General features: G+C 48.6%; 1 protein-coding gene across 2 annotated transcripts in view; it reads right to left on the minus strand.

Moving 5' to 3' along the window:
• BEND3 (BEN domain containing 3) overlaps positions 1 to 12,686 on the minus strand; it is a 29,895-nt gene extending 17,209 nt beyond the window's left edge. The window contains exon 1 of one of the 2 annotated variants that reach the window (XM_072965665.1): positions 12,415 to 12,686. The gene's annotated coding sequence lies outside the window, so the exon portion shown is untranslated. Of the gene's footprint in view, positions 1 to 11,575; positions 11,959 to 12,414 lie in introns of those variants that run through there. The other variant, XM_072965666.1, reaches the window with a different exon arrangement.
• Positions 12,687 to 13,220: the final 534 nt, after the last annotated feature.

The following is a 13,220-nucleotide window of genomic DNA, read 5'->3' on the forward strand; positions in this document are numbered from 1 at the left end:
GGCATCAGTAGTCTTTTCAGACAAGGTTGGCCAATGCCGGGCAGAAACTCAGGCCTGATTCCCAGTGCAGTCAGGGACCGTCTGAAGGAAAAGCACTGGAGTCTTCACCCGGGTGAACGCTCAAGCTCCCCACCTGCCCTGGGAGGCCCTGCTGTGTGGGCACACCACCTATCCCCTCAAGTCAAGGGCAGATGTGAGAAGAAGCAGAACAGCTGAGGAGGAATGAGTACAGGGTTGCTGGAGAGGGGAGTATACTGTACAAAACAAATTACATTCTGGAGAGAAAAGCTGGGAAAGGGAGATGACAGATGGTTTATTTGGGGGGTGGGGAAGGTCACAATAAGAGAAAAACCACAAAGACTTTGGCTAAATAGAAAGTATTAAAAGGATGAGCAAATCCTAGAAAAACAGAGGAGTCGATGAGAAAATACAGCACAGAACCACAAGCGCTGAGCGAGGATGCCATGGTTCACCAATATTCCACTACAGCAGAGGTCTGCGGAGTCCCGTGCGCAGGAGCGGAGGCGGAGGCAGGTGCCGGGTGGAGCCTCTGCCCGGAATGTGCTCCGAGGGAGGCGTTTGCTTGCTGAACCACCACCATGTGACACTAGAGCAGGCAATTTAGCACCTGAATTCCAGGCTCCCTCTGAACCTTGTGTCAGAAAAATGATGAAGGAAGAGCACACACCTGAGCCACCTGCGGTGGGAGGAAGGCCAGAGGGGCTGAGCAGGCTCGGGGGTGCGGTGGAAAGAAAGGGTGGCCAGCTTCCCGGGCATTCAGGATGCCCAGAGTGCATCTGCTTTGGAAAACATTTCCGTATTCATTTACAGACCAGTGACAGATGCTAGATTAGCACAGAAGTAACTCAGAACGTAGTGTGGCGGGCCACTTCTCTCCTAGCCAGCAAAGAAGCCACACTTTTTGGGAAGCTGGGGAATTTCCCATTTGCAAGGCCTGGAAAACCAAGTGCATCTGGCTCGAGTGGTGGAGAGAGAGGCAAGCGGTCCTCATTAACACCTGCAGCCTGTGAACCTGGGGCTAGGCGCTGACTGGACACTTAGTGTCTGCCTCCATGTCACCCTGAGCTATTTCTTTCAATCCCACTTTTACCAGTAAAAAACAAGGGGGTGCACCTTAAATAGGTACAATTTGTATTTGTCAATTATACCTCAAATGACAAGTCAGAAAAATTATTATTTTCTATTCAGGTAAAATATATGAATATTGGAAGTGGGAGGAAGGGGACAGGGGGCAGCTATTTGCCCCAGCATCACACAGCTATTAGGTGGCAGAACTAGGATTCAAACCAAGTCTGTATGTATCTCATGTCAGCCACCAGGAGAGGGAATTACAGAATCCTCATTCTTCTGTTAAGGTTCCTCTGATGAACACAAAAGCTAGTTTCCAGCCTTGGGTCTCTGTCCAACAGCAGCTGAACTCAACTTTTCTTTTCTTTTCTTTCTCTCTTTCCTTCCTTCTTTCTTTTTCTTTCTTTCCTTTCTTTCTTAACATTTTTTATTGAGTTATAATCGTATTACAATGTTGTGTCAAATTCCAGTGTAGAGCACAATTTTTCAGTTATACATGAACATACACATATTCATTGTCACATTTTTTTCTCTGTGAGCTACCATAAGATCTTGTATATATTTCCCTGTGCTATACAGTATAATCTTGTTTATCTATTCTACATTTTGAAATCCCAGTCTGTCCTGAACTCTCCTTTCATCTCCTTGTCACTACCAGGAAAACTAGTCTGCTCCATGCTTATACAGACTCCCTCACAATACATTCCTCCCTCTTTTAAGCAGAAAGGGAATCGATCAAAAAACATTAAGTGACTAACAGGCTCTCCAGAACCTAAAAACCAATCATGAGAACTACAGAAATTGAATGAATCTACTGAAATCTCCACTGCCCCCAGGCTTTGGACCACTGAACTGGGGGAGATGACACATATAGCCCTAATACTGGCAACTAGATACAAACTTTATTACTATCTACAAAGACAGATATGCTAGTCCTCACATAATTGATCAACACTCTGCATATTTGCTTCCTCAACTAGCACGTTTATTGTTGCTGCTCAATTCCAAAATTATAAAGCATAGATGTTCCTAATTCAGGGAGCCTAGGTTACATGCCTGCATTCCAGCTGAAGAGATTGCTGAGGGAGTGAGTTCTACCTTTTGCTTTGGGAAGGGAAGACCAAAAATGTGAAAAGCTCCTTTGAATAGAAAAAAAAAAATTGGAAGTTCGCAAAAGAGGGATGGGATGTGTGGGTCACTTCCTGGCATCCCGAGCTAATGCAGAGACAGCACATCAACATGGTCCCAGCAGGGTAGAAAGGGGAGGGGTATCGCACATTGCTACCTCTATTTCCTGGCCATCTGCCCAGATGACGGTCACAAGGCTGCTCATCCTGGGCGGACACTGAACACCCGGATACCAAGCATGCCGCAGAAATTCCTTTTGCTTACACAACTACAGGTGATGTAGGAGCTATCATTGGCTGCCAGGATTACAATCTCCTTTGCCTGCAGGACTTTGTAGAATTTTTCATTTTAACATTCTCTCCTCAAAATCCTCTTATTCCTCTCACCGCGAATCTAAAATTGTGAGACAGTCTAACCATGCATCCATGTGTCCCTGAAAATCAGCTTTCCCCCACGGGGTGCCTGTTCCACATCCTTGAGAAACCCCTGACCACGCCCAAGGGAAGATTTAAACAAATGAAGGGCGTGTGTGTCAAGGAGACCCATGAAGCTTGCAGCTGCCTCTAGGTAAAGAAAAGCACAGGTCCTAAGACATGGATGACCTATGGGAGGGTAACTCTCAAACAGGACCAGTCTCCAGCGGTTAATCCAGTAAGTGAAAATGCTTGTTTGTTTGTCTGTTTGGACCAAATAGCCTAGGAAGCCTCAGGCAAAGTGACTGCCATTGGTAAAGAAAGGTTTTCAATGTTGCAAAGCTCCTAGGAGTGTGTATAATTTTACTGTAATACCTACTAGTCTCTAACTTTCTTCATAGGACAAGAAGGACAATGTTCAATTTTCCATGCAAAGCACATGGTTTGGGGGGAAACCAGGTCACCAGAAGGCCTTCAGTTTACCAACAGCACAAAAGGAAGGGTAATCCCAAATGTTTAAGGAACAAGAAGATGCTTTATAGACACTTAAATATCAACTTACAATTTGACACAACACTGTAAAATGGTTATAAATCAATAAAAAATGTTAAAAAAAATCAACTTACAAAGGATAAGTCGCTTATATTGGCTACATACATGCAATAACTGGCAGGGCTCCCTCTGGGCCTCATGCTGAAAACCCGCTGAATTTGCCTCCTGAATATCAGCAAAGAACCAGAAGAAAGTGTGAAGCAAGACAAGGGGCATGCAGAGGAGAGAGAACCATTCACTGGTTCTTGGACCAGTTCTAAGAGATGTCACAAGAAATGGAAAAGCTGAAAAGATTGAAAAATTATAGGTCAACTTAGAGTTCATTTTAAGAAGGAAAAATGCTCAAAGTCTTTCCCCCCCTCTTCTTTCGACTAGATGAAAGAAAAGGTATACATGCATCTGAAACAAAATTCAAACGGTATAAAAGGATATTCGGTTAAAAAGCCCACAGTCCTACAGTCACTAGTTTACTCTCTTGGAGGCAATTATGTCGTATTTCTTATTTTTTTAAACTTAAGTATAGTCAGTTTACAACATTGTGTCCATTTCTTGGATGTGAGTTTTCCTGTGAGCCCTTCCAGAGATACCTCTATCAGAGGTTCTCAAAGTGTGATGGGTACTGCGCAGTGTGACAGCCGGGCTCAGACAGCCCTGCATGGATTGTGTGTCTCTCCCCAACTCCACAACTAGTTGTCCATGACTAGATTTTTTTTTAAATAATAAGAAAGTTTATTTTACACTATAGCTTGAAATGGGCCATGGTGGGAATTTACACTATGGAAATCAACACTTTTACAAACAGGGTGGGGTTTTTTTGGGTTTTTTTCCTTTTTTCTTTTTGGGGAGCCAGTTTACCGCTATATACAAGACTGTTTCAGGGGGTCCATGAGCTCAAAACTATTTTCATAATGACACTGAGATGCTGCCCCCTTCCTTTCATAGGTGTGCAGAAGAGTTTTCCAGAGGCTACCTGATGCATTATTTTGCAAAAAGACTGAATACAAAGGCAGATATGAAAACTCATCTGTCATCTATTAAGTCAGATATTAAAGACACCTGCAAAAATGTAAACAATACCACTCCTTTCACTAATTCTTTTTGGAAAAAGTTACTATTCATAAAAAAAGTTATTGACATTAACTTGTAATAGTTTTATTTTGGTTATTTTTAAATGAATGAATCAATATTTAAACACTTTTCTGTTTCAGTTTCTAACACAATAAATACTGACAGATATAAACAATTTGAGGTCCTCAATATTTTTTATGGGTATCAAGGGATCCTGAGACTAAAAGGTTTGAGATCCTTGTTGCCTTTCTTCTTTCGCTTAATGTATCATGGAAGTTTCTGTATCACTTCTTTTTTTAGAGTTCCCCCAGAAGTGGACTCTGAGATGAGGATTTGGAGTGAGTAGTTTCTTTGGGAGGAGACAGAGAAGGGCTGAAAACCAGCAAGGACGGGGGCATGGTAACGGGCTTCCAGTGGGGAGTCCCTGGCTAAGGCCAGAACTGAGGGAGGTAATAGAGGTGTCCAATGGGGGCATGGCGGGGGCAGAGGGACACCCTGGCTCACCTGGGCAACCCGGGAAGGCGGAAACCCTGCTGTGCCATTCCCTTCCCGCTCCTTGCACACCCCCCAAGGAAACAGCCGACCCTGAGGAAGATGCTATACACTAGGTAAATGGCTCCATGGTAAACGTACTCAACAATCCTAGGAGGTGGAAAAACTCTTCATAAAAAACTCTCATTTTACAAGTGAGGAAACTGGCTCAGAGAAGTGAGGAACATGCTCAGGATCATACTGTCAGGAGTGGCCCCCAGGCCCCCTGTCCTGTGCTTTTGTGGCTACAGTCCCCACTGAGTGATGGGGAGCCGCTGGTGCTGATGGACGGATCCACTGAAGGTACAGCTTATTTACAGAGATCAAAGCCAACAAAGGGTAGACATGGGAGGCCCTGGAGGGTGAAGACGGAACTCTGGGAACTTCTGTCGGAGGGGAGGGTGGGTAAACACCAGAAGATAACAGTAACAGGAAGGAAAGAGCAGTCAGAATGTCAAGGTTAGAAGATACTACATTAAGGTTTCTATAACAACCATTACTCACATCTAATAAACACAGTATGCAGCTGTGCAGAAGACCACCAGTGCTTATAATTTCATGACCTGGAGACAAATAACTGTAACCTCTGACATATACCTAACAAGACTTCTTTCCTTGTTTCCCCAAGACCTTCCTTGGGGAGGAAACAACATTAAAGCAAATTGTAGGGGGGAAATTTGCTTTGGAAATAACTTTGTCAATGTTTAAATGGGCATATCTTGATCTTCCTCATAACTGTGAGCTTATAAAGACCTACAACCAAATCTTTCAGTAACTTACAGAGCCTCACACACTTGAAAATTATGATGAGAAATGAGTAAAGGCCAGAAGGCCAAAGAACCTGGGCCAGGAAGTTTTTTACTTCAAGTGGATCTTAAGCTGAGCACGGGCAGGAACTCTTGGGTCCAGCTGAGGGTGGAAACCCTGGTTCAGAGTAAGCCCTCTGTACCATCAACTGTTATTAACTACTGATAAATTCCACAAAAAGCTGCAGAAAAAATGGAAGTTGACAACAAACTCAGTGTGACCTGGTCTGAGATCACCTTTGATCACTATTGTTATTTCCATTATACAAAGTTAGGATATCAACTTCTACACATTTTCCCAACACATGACTTCAAAACCTCTATTGAAAAGAGCTGAGCATTAAATTATGTGTAAAGATTCAAAATCAGTTGTTCATCACACGGTTACCTAGTCAATAATAACATATGTCAAAGTTCACTGGGGAAATCTCAACTACAAAATCAAAAAATGCATAAAGTAGACGAAAGGAAATATGCCCAAATGTTAATTACCTCCAATTAGGATGATTATGGATGATTCTTTTTTTTTATATTTTCCTCTGCTTTCCAAATATCCTATAGTGAGCATGCAATTCTTTGAAAAAAATTTTAATGAAAAGATAAGAAGTATACCCATCTTCACTGCCTAGCCAAATCACATTCTGTCTACAAACAGCAACAAGCTAAGAATGTAAAATTCAAATCATTTAACTTGTAAGCATTAAATACTGATGCTCTAAGAAACAATATAACTGACAAACTAGTGTGGATCTCTCATTTCCTAACTGTCCCTTAAGTATCGCCTCTGAAGGGGTAAAAAGTTCCTCCGTATGGAGAGAGGGGGAGATTAGAAAAAAGTCTCAGCTACAAGCCCAGGTGTGAACAGAAAGGTGGAAAGATCAGCTTTGAACACTAAGGAAATGTCATTTCCTGGTGGGTACATTGTAGGTTCTATCAATGCGCTGCCTGATACTTGGAGTGTTTTTTAAAATAAGCCATATTTCGTGGGAGGGAAAAGAAAAATCCAGACCAAGGCTTCTGGATCAGGGATCCAAGCGGAGCACTGAGGCCTGGTCACTGAGAGCCTGCGGCCGGCTCAGGAGACAAAAGGGCTAGAGAGCAGGTGAGCATTTCTCCAGGCCGGACTTGCTGTGTTCCTGCATTCTGGAAGATGGATGCACAGCCCTTTCGTTGGGGCCCTCTCGTGTCTGAGCACCCTGGGAGACATTCTGACCCGCACCTGGAGCCCTCCATCCCTGATTCCTCAAAACTGGACCAAACTGGGCAAATCAGGGGCCTGCCCCAGGGGCCCTGGCTCCAGGGTGAAGCAGCATGAGGCAGTGGGGAGAGGGAAGGGGAGATCTGGGGAGCTGAGGAGTAGCTGGGTTACAGAAAAAGGAAGGAGTGTGCTGAGGTCACCGGCTCAAAGTGCATAAGAAGGAGTCACAAGCATCTGACTGGGGAAACTGTCCTTGCTAAGAGCTGGATTCAAGACCACGGTAAGGTGAGCAGGGGGCACCCGGCGTGGCGATTTCTTGGTAAAGCCCTCTACCCGCACAGGATCACTGGTCTCTACCTTAAGTACCCAACAGGTTGCCAAAGGAAAATGTCCTCTAGTGCCACCCACAGCAGGCTGGGAGAGACCCGGGGCACCTGTCGAGTTCTTTAAGAGATTCGCGCTCCTGACAGCAGCCAGCCCAGGGCTCCCGCGAGAACAGCGCGGGGCTAATCTGAGGCGCTGGAGGCTTGCGGCTGCCCAGAGTCACGCACGACAAGCAGCAGGCCCAGAAATGGGAAGTACTTGGGCTTCCTGAAACCTCGCCGTTCAAATCCCAGCCAGCTGACTCAGGATTCTGCCCCACTACGTCGGAAACGTCCAGGGGACCTGGGACTCACCCTGGGCTGAGGTTCGGTTCATAGACCTGGCCGGGCAGCCCTGACTTCAGGCCACTCTGGGCATGTTCCCCCGACCTCCACTCCTGTGTCGAGGCAAACTTGCACCACCTGAGCAAATTCTTGAGAACGTGAGCCCCAGGAGGGGAATGTGATCAGAACCTGAGACCCTGGGGATGGTGGCCATGCAGCAATGCCATATACAAAAGGTAAAGCAGGGAGGACAGGCCCAGACCATTTAAAAAGTGTTATTAATAAAACAAACAAGGATTTAAACAGTTTAACTAAGACCTAACAAAAGCATACTTCATCCTGCCAATCCACATGATCTGACTTCATGAAACCTCCCCACTGCAGGTCATACTGATTTTTAAAAATTAAACATAGAAAGGGAGGACAGCAGTTAACATTCACGTAGTGCTGGCTCCGAGGTCAGAGTGTCCACACGTTCACCTGTGCAATCCTCACTTACTCTGCAGAAAGAGGACCAGAGGGACCAGTAAGCTGTACCTCCCTTGGAGGGGGGCTGCTGCAGAGCAAGGCGAGGAGAAAGAGGCGGGGTGGACTCGGAAGTGATGGCTTCATTCCAGCCCTCCAAGAAGAGCTGGGACTGAAGGGGACACTAACAACCATCCCTGCTTTGCTTTCTCCCTTCCCTGCTGAGTACCCATTTGTAGGCTGGGCTCTGATGCAGGAGCAAGTCAATGAGCCAGACAGGCCCTCAGACCACCAAGGTAGGGACCAATGCAGCCGACAAGGAAGAAAGTGGAATTCCCTACTAAACTTCAGAGGCAGATCGAATCCGGGTTCTAGCTATGTTTAGCTTCTAACCCTGGGCAAGTGGCTTAACCACCCAAGCCTTGGCGCTTTTTTCTTACAAGGCAGCTGCACACGCTACCTTACCTCCTAGAGACTTTGTGAAACTACAAAGGAGAAAGTAAGTGCCTGGCTTACAGTACTCAGGAAACGTTGCCTACTATAAAGCTTCTTAAAAAAAAAAAGATGTTTAAAGTGCATCTTAATAGTGAATGCTCTTAAAAACTGTAAAATTAAATAAAATGGTTTAAAACTTTTTAAAAAGTCTAGTAATGTTTCTTTCAAATGAAAGAAACAAACATTAAACTGGAAGGGGTGAAATCAAAATGCTCTCCCTAAGGACAGGAAGAATGTTCCCATGCCATCTACTCTTGCAGGGCTGTCTGCGTCTGCAGGAGCGGCTGGGAGCCTCAGGGCTCTCAGAACCCGGTCCTCTTGGCAAGGGCATCCTACCCATGGGACTTAAAAGGACATGTTTGCAATTTGTTTTTATTTTTAGACACATCTGCAAATGCAGTTTGAAAAATACCAGTACTCACAAAACCAGGGCAATTTTCCCCGAGTTTTTCTAAAGCTGTAATTGTCACTGCCTTCCTTATTCAGTCAGAGCATCACCTCATCTTTCAGCACGCAGCGGCGGACAACCGCGCAGCCGTGCCTGCCTGCGATGTGGCGTTTCACCCTTCAGACACTGCATTTTCTGAATGTGACTATATGTGACATGTTCTCAGCTAAAGGCTTCTACTTGCTTATTAAGCCCTCCCTGACCTCGAGAAGGGCTACCTCCTTGGCCATCAATGGTAGGAGGAGCCAGACTCTGCTTTAACTTTAACCTTGGTATCTAGAAGCTGGGGTCAAGGAGGAAAGGAGGGCCAACGCATCCCAGAAGCCACTCATGTGACCAACTAGACAATGGTGACTAATTTTCCTGCGAAGTATAAGCAGAGTTTCCTCTGTACTTCCCACTTTTTCAAGTGTTTTTCTTGTGACCATATGAGCTAATCAGAGTTGGAGCACAGTCGGGTGTTAGCTTCCTGCCACCCCTCAAACTCCTCCTTTAACTTACTAGCGCCACACTCAAACCAACAGCCCCTTCCAAATAGGAAAAGAGTAATAAGTGATTTATTCAATTTTATAATCAATGCAACTGATGCAACTGTGTTGTATTTGCTGGCCAGTGATAATTGAAAATCACTGATTTTCAAGATGAGGAGAGGTGGCCATTAATAGAGAACAGAACACCAAAAGGGCTGACTTTAAATACAGTCAGCCTTCCATATCTGTGGGTTCTGACTCCCAGAATACAGAGGACCCACTGTAAGGGCCTTCGAGCAACTGCAAATTTTGGTATCTGAAGGGGGTCCTGGACCCAATTCTCCAAGAATATTGAGGGACAGCTGTACGCGTTTCAAGTTGAATTAAAAATGGAAGAAGGTGAGCTGCTGAGAAAAACTCACCTCTAAAACAATAGTTTGTAAACAGTCTGATCATCCAGTGACTTACATACCACGCATTAACACCGCTCCAAGCGCAACAGCACTTCTCCTGTTTGACACACTGAAGGCCTGATGCCAGTGTGGAGAGCCCTTAGCTTGGCATGTGCGAGTCATGTGTGGCAGCTAGTTCCAGAAAATACAAGAGCCTGGGCTGAAATAAGAATGTTGCAAGAGATACTGGAACATGGTAAGGGGGGAGAAGAACAGGAAATAAACAGCAAGAGAAAGGTGATTTTATGTGCTCACTAAGCACATAAAATATCTGTCTGGGGGCATGGTTTTGCGTGTGAGACTTTAGATTTTATGTTTAAAAATTACCATAGGGTAAAATTTACTCTCTAGATAACATGTGTACATCCCTGTAGCCACCATCAGGAGGATACAGAAAAGCTTTTACCCCCAAAATTAATTCTACAAATAATTTCTCCAAACTTACTTTAGCCAATAATGGGCAGTGAATAATAGGGAGTTAACCATAATATGTCATCAAAATTAAGTGCCAGGAAGGAAAACAAAAAACAAAAACCACTACATCCCAACCTCCCATACACTTACACCAAATTATTTTTGCTGGTTGGCTGGCAACCTTCATGTGTTCCTACACTTTAAGATTTGAGGTACTTAAGACACATCCCCCAATTTTTCACCAGGGTGAACCTCACTGCTTCAGGGACTTTTAGACAGCTCTAACAAGTGCCAGGTGGGACACTGCTGTAGGAGATGAAATTTTCACCTAATCAAAACTCTGTCAGGGTTATTTCAAAAATTTTTTCTTTCTAATTATTAGAACTTCTGCTCTTCTTTTGCTCATTTAAGGGATGCGTAAGAACCCAGAAGTGACCAAAAGAAAGAGGGTAAAGAAAATGTGTTCATGTTGTCCCTTTAACAGATTATTGGGATGCTGACCATCCTGTCTACTAGGTCCTAAGTGGTCTCTCTTCTATTACGAGTGCTTTGGGCATGGTGCAGGAAGGGAAGGCATAAAGTTTTTCTGCTAAATTACCTCATCAAGGAGATGGCCTCTCTGGTAAGTCATGTTCAGTGGAGGCGTTTTTGATGTGACATATTTTAACGGTTCTAGATTTCTGTCAATTTTTCATTTCAAGGGCCATACACACAGCGGCTAGCCCCCTAGTAGGAAAGGATACACTGTTCTGGAATCCAAGACGCTCTCCATTTATTTAGCAAAAATTTATTGAGCACGTACTAAGTTATCAGATAGTGGGTTAGTGGCTGGGGATGGAAAACTGTGAAGAAGATTCAACACCTTGCGCAAATCTCAGTACCAGGAGTGAGGGAAACCGACAGGGTGCTGTATGGTGACATGAAAATGGAAATCAGGGATGGATGGTTTAAAAAAACACCCCGAGAAAAACTGGGGGGCTGGGTTGGGAGCACGGATAATAGAACAATCTCCTCGGTCTCCCTCTCGATTCTATCCCAAGCCAGCCCCAGCCCAGAGAGCTCACTTCCTTGCCTCAGTTTCCCAAAGCGCAGCTCGCGGGTACTTTTCGCGTTGCCCTGGGGCACGGGAAACATTCTCAAAAGTTACATTAAGAAGACGAAGTTGAACGGCTATGACTCTTAAGTGCTTAGCCCTGTTCCGCACACCCTTGTCTGGTAGGCATTTGCATTGCATTGCATTGCGTGTAAGATTCTTGGCCTGGCGACAGGCCACCTGAGCTCAAACTTTTACCTTTGTAAAAACACCTTGGAAAAAAAAAATGTGTCGACACGCAAGGCCCTCACGGGCGCTGCAGCACAACTCACCGACCCGGGAGACCAAGTCTGCGTGGGAACTCACGTTTACAAGAAAGGGGGGGCGATCACGAGGGGCGGTGGGCGCCCCAGCTTCGGCTCCGCGGCCGGCCGGGAAGGCCTCGCGCCAGCCGGGCGCACGCCCAAGGCGCCGGGCCCGCCTCCAGCTCCCGGGCAGCGCGAACTGCGAACTGCGCCGTGGACGGCCGGGAAGGGAGCGCCGCGCCCCCTAGCGGCGGGGCCCGTCCCAGTCCGCTCCCGGCCGCCGCCGCCGCCGCCGCGGGCCTGCCTTGCTCCATTTGCTGACTCCGGAGGCAGCGTCCCTCCGAGTGGCGGCTTCTCGGGCCTCCCGCTCCCCGCTCGGGCATCTCCCTCCAGTCCCCGCCCCCTGCTGCTGCTCTGACACCCCCTTCTGCACGCCGAGCCATCCCCCGCCGCAGCCCGGCCGAGGGCGAGCCCACCGCCGGCTTCGCAGCCTTCCGGCGGCCCCGGCCACTCCATCGCGGCGCCCGGCAGGGGTGTGGGGCCCGCGCACGGCGCGAGTGGGGCGGCGGCGCGGACGGTTCCACTGTGCGTTCCCCCCGCCCCCGCGCAGCGCGCGTGCTCCCCGGAACGCCATGGAGCCGCCGCGTTCCGAGCGGGCACAAAGGGGCGCGCGGCACAATGGGCGCGGTGAGCCCGTGGGCGCCGGGCGCCCGGTCGCGGCTCGGCCCGGCGCGGGGGTGGGCGCTCCTCCCGGCGGGCGCGCTCAGGGCAGCCCCCCTGCGCGTCCCCTCCCTTGCTCCCGCCCCCACCCCGGCATGGATGTTGCAGCCACTCTCCCGTCCGTCTGCTCCGGAGCCGCCGCCGCCACCGCGCGGCCGGCTTGATCCGCCCCGCACTTACCTGGGACACGAGTTCTGTACTTTGCAGAGCGGGCCCGCGCCGAGTTGGGGCGCCACGTGGGGGGTGAAGGGAGCGCGGGTCCGGGGAGTGGGGGCCGCGCGCGGAGGGCCAGGCCGGGGCGGCCCGGGGAGTTGCTGGGGGCAGCGGGCGGGTGCCGTGTATTTTCCCCTCTCTTTGTGTGTGTCCGTGCGCTGCGCTCTCGCGTGACGTGACGGGACTCCGTGTGTCATTTCCGCACAAGGACACAGGAGCCCCCGCTGCAGTGGAACCACAACCCCTCCGCCCCCACCCCTGGCCCGCCCCTCCCCCTCAGCGGGGCACACGCGGGACCGGCGGCGGCGCTCGGGCGTGAACGGCCGCGGCGGGGAGCTGGGGCGCGCACTCCGGGGACCGGGGCGGCCCGGCGCGCTCATCCGGTGCCGCGCCGCTCCACGTGGGCCCGCGCCCGTTGCCCCAGGCGGGGGGCGGCGGCCGCGCACCCACGGTGCGCCGGGCCAGCGCTGGTTAACAATGTCCCCTGCCCACCCTGGGTTCTCCCGCTGCGAGTCATTTCTCTAAAACGTGGTTTCTCAGACCCAAGGAGTTTGACCTGAAAAGCCTCTTTTTCTACTTTTTTTTTTTTTTCCTCCGCGACTGTGCGGGGCGCCTCCTCCCCTGGCGCCCGCGCCTCTCCCTCAGTTTTGGTTTCTCGGCTGTGGCCCAGGCCCCCCGGGAGAGTATTCCCGCGCCGCGGTCGGCACAAAGACACCGGGGCGCGGGGACCCGAGTGGCCCCTGCAGCCCCGCGGAGCCGGCATGGAGTCTGGC

The sequence above is a fragment of the Vicugna pacos genome, chromosome 8 (assembly GCF_048564905.1).
Source record: "Vicugna pacos chromosome 8, VicPac4, whole genome shotgun sequence".
In the NCBI taxonomy this organism is placed as follows: Eukaryota; Metazoa; Chordata; class Mammalia; order Artiodactyla; family Camelidae; genus Vicugna; species Vicugna pacos.